Source organism: Psammomys obesus, unplaced genomic scaffold (genome assembly GCF_907164565.1).
Source record: "Psammomys obesus unplaced genomic scaffold, mPsaObe1.curated_primary_1811, whole genome shotgun sequence".
Lineage (NCBI taxonomy): Eukaryota > Metazoa > Chordata > Mammalia > Rodentia > Muridae > Psammomys > Psammomys obesus.
Genome location: NW_026596051.1, coordinates 32,054,921 through 32,058,241, shown reverse-complemented (window position 1 = coordinate 32,058,241; position 3,321 = coordinate 32,054,921). Strand labels below are relative to the sequence as shown.

At 39.3% G+C, this 3,321-nt stretch overlaps 1 pseudogene; it reads left to right on the top strand.

The window, feature by feature from the left end:
- Positions 1 to 910: 910 nt before the first annotated feature.
- Positions 911 to 1,490, top strand: LOC129689061 (60S ribosomal protein L17-like; annotated as a pseudogene).
- Positions 1,491 to 3,321: the final 1,831 nt, after the last annotated feature.

Genomic DNA, 3,321 nt, shown 5'->3' with positions numbered 1-3,321 from the left:
GTCCCCTCCAGATCTTTCTATCTCCCCCTTCTTCCATAAGATTCCCTGTGCTCTGCCCACAGTTTGGCTATGAATCTCAGCATCTGCTCTGATATCCTGCAGGCTAGAGCCTTTCAGAGGCCTTCTGTGGTAGGCTCCTGTTCTGTTCCCTGTCTTCTCCAGTTTCCAATGTCTATCTCATTTGCCCTTCTGAATGAGGATTAAGCATTTTTCCTTGGGTTCTCCTTGTTATTTAGTTTCCTTAGGACTATAGATTTCAGTATGTTTATCCTATATTATATGTCTAATATTCACTTATAAGTGAGAATATACCATGTGTATGTTTCTGCTTCTGGGTTACCTCACTCATGATGATCTTTTCTAGTTCCATGCATTTGTCAGTGCTAAACAGAAAATTTCTCAACAGAGTAATATCAAATGGCAGAGAAACACTTAAAGAAATGCTTAGTCATCAGAGAGATGCAAATCAAAATGACTCTGAGATTTCACCTTATACCCCTCACAATGGCTAAGATCAAAAATTCAAGTGACAACACATGCTGGAGAGGATGTGGAGAAAGGGGAACCTTCCTTCATTGCTTGTGGGAATGTAAACTTGTACAACTAGATTGATTTGGAAATCAATCTAGCACTTTCTCAGAAAATTAGGAATAGTGTTACTTCAAGATCCAACTATACCACTCTTGGCCATATATCCAAAAGATATTCCTCCATACATCAAGGACATTTGCTGAGCTATGTTCATAGCAGATTTACTTGCAATAGCCAGAATCTGGAAACAAACTAGATGTTCCTCAACTGAAGAATAGATATAGAAATTGTGGTACATTTATAAAATGGAATACTACTCAGCAATTAAAAAAAAAAGGAAATCGCTCTTCCTGAAAGAGGCCAGAGGTGATCCTTGAAGATGGTTCACTATGCTCTTGACCCAGAAAATCCTATGAAATCATGCAAATCAAGAGGTTCAAATCTTCGTGTTCGATTTAAGAACACTCGGGAAACTGCCCAGGCCATCAAGGGTATGTATATCCGAAAAAACACCAAGTATCTAAAAGATGTCACTTTAAAGAAGCAGTGTGTGCCGTTCCGGCGGTATAAAGGTGGAGTCGGGAGGTGCCCCCAGGCCAAACAGTAGGGCTGGACTCAAGGTCGGTGGCCAAAAATGAGTGCTGAAGTTTTGCTGCATATGCTTAAAAATGCAGAGAGTAAGGCTGAACTTAAGGGTTTAGATGTAGATTCTCCAGTCATTGAACATATCCAGGTGAACAAGGCACCTGGATGCACCGTCCAGGTGCATCCTAAGTTGCACCGTCGAACTTACAGAGCTCATGGCGGGATTAACCCATACATGAGCTCCCCCTGCCACATTGAGATGATCCTCACTGAAAAGGAACAAATTGTTCCAAAGCAAGAAGAGGAGGTTGCACAGAAAAAAAAAAAAATCTCAGAAGAAATTGAAGAAACAAAAGCTGATGGCACGGGAATAATAAATTCAAGCATAAAATAAATGCAGATAAAAGTAAAAAAAAAAAGGAAATGATGTACTCCATTTTAATTGGGTTATTAATTTTCTTGACATCTATTTTATTGAGTCATTTATATCTTTTGAATATTTTTCCTCTATCGGATGTGGAGTTGCTAAAAATGTTTTCTTATTCTGTAGACTGCCATTTTTCCTTTGAGTTTCTCTCCATTTAATTTTGATATTGGTTATTGGCTTGCTGTTCATAGCCTTTATTATGTTTAGGTATCAGCCTTGTATCCATGATTTCCCCAAGACTTTTACCATGAAGGGGTGTTGGATTTTGTCAAAGGCTTTCTTTGCTTCTGATGAGATGATCATTTTTTTTTATTTTTATTTTTTTACTTTTAACTTGTTTATATGCTGAATTACATTGATGGATTTTTGTATGTTGAACAATCCCTGAATTCTTGGACCTTGTTAGTTGTCTTTAGGATGTGGCCAAATAAGAGAATATAGAGCTTGGTGGCCAGATTTAGGAATGAAATCTAATAGTTTAGCAAAGCAGAGGGAATGGGGAAGAAGGGCAAGGCCTGCGAGAGCTGTGCTTGTCCTGTCAGGGGGAAGTGATCTCATGGCAGGCAACAGAATCCATGTCAGAGGCAACCACTACTCCCCTTACTAGTGGACCCACATGAAGCTGCAGGTGCCCATTGGCTACATACTTATAGAGGACCATGCATGGTCCTTTGTTGGTACATCAGACTCCATAGGCCCCTCTGGGCCCTGGTTAGTTCACTCTGTTGGACTGTTTTTGGTGCTCTTGTCACCTCTAGGTCTTTTTATCCTTCCCCACACTTTTCCACTAGACTCCCCATGCTTTGCCCAATGTTTGGTTAGGAGTCTCAGCAGCTGTTTTAAACTTTTGCTGGATGCATCCTCTCCGAGGACAAGGCTGATAGGCTCCTGCTTGCAAACATAGTGTCAGGGGTTGGATCTCTTCCATGGGGTGGGTCTTGGGTTGGGCCAGGCTGCTGGGGACAATTGCATGATGGATTGGCCGAAGCTGCTAGAGGCAGTCCACTCGTTTTTGCACAGCTGTTGAATGAGTATATTCCTGGTGAAGGTAAGGCACCAAGAATTTTGCTTATCATTGCTATACTGCCTTGCCATGTGTGTTTCATATATCTGGCATGGCAGAGACCCTCATTGCTTATTGCTTCACTCTGTTGGGCAGATTTTCTGCAGATTACTTTGAAGATGTACCTTCATGACATAGTGCTGTTTAAATGAATTGATGATTTTATAACCCCTAATGATGATTTTAAATAATTTCTGACTTGATTCAAATAATTTTAAAGCCCTCCTGCAGTATAGCAAAGACCACTATAGGAGCTCTGTGGACATATAGAGATATGTCAAGCACTTGATCTGTTCCAAGAAGGAAAACAAGATGGAAACAAATTAACAAACAAGGAGACACATTCATTCTAACTTTAATCCAAGGATAAGGCCCAGGTGTACCCCATGGATAAGAAAGAACATATAAATATAGAAACAAAGAATAAATGGTTAGCTATACTAGACAAGACAGACACCTGTTTCTTAGAAAAACCCTGACATTAAAAACCTGCTTTGAATGCATAATGTACATTTAAAATAATGAAACTTCTGCTTTGAACTTGTAATGAGCATATAGATAAACCACTGCTTTAAACTTATAATAAACAAAATATCTAGTTAGATATTAGAATCAATCGCCTACTGTAACTTCCCTTTTACCTATCGATTTTTGAATGATATAATTTTTTCCATGCATAGAGAACCTTTGTATAAAGAGTATAAAAACCCAATAC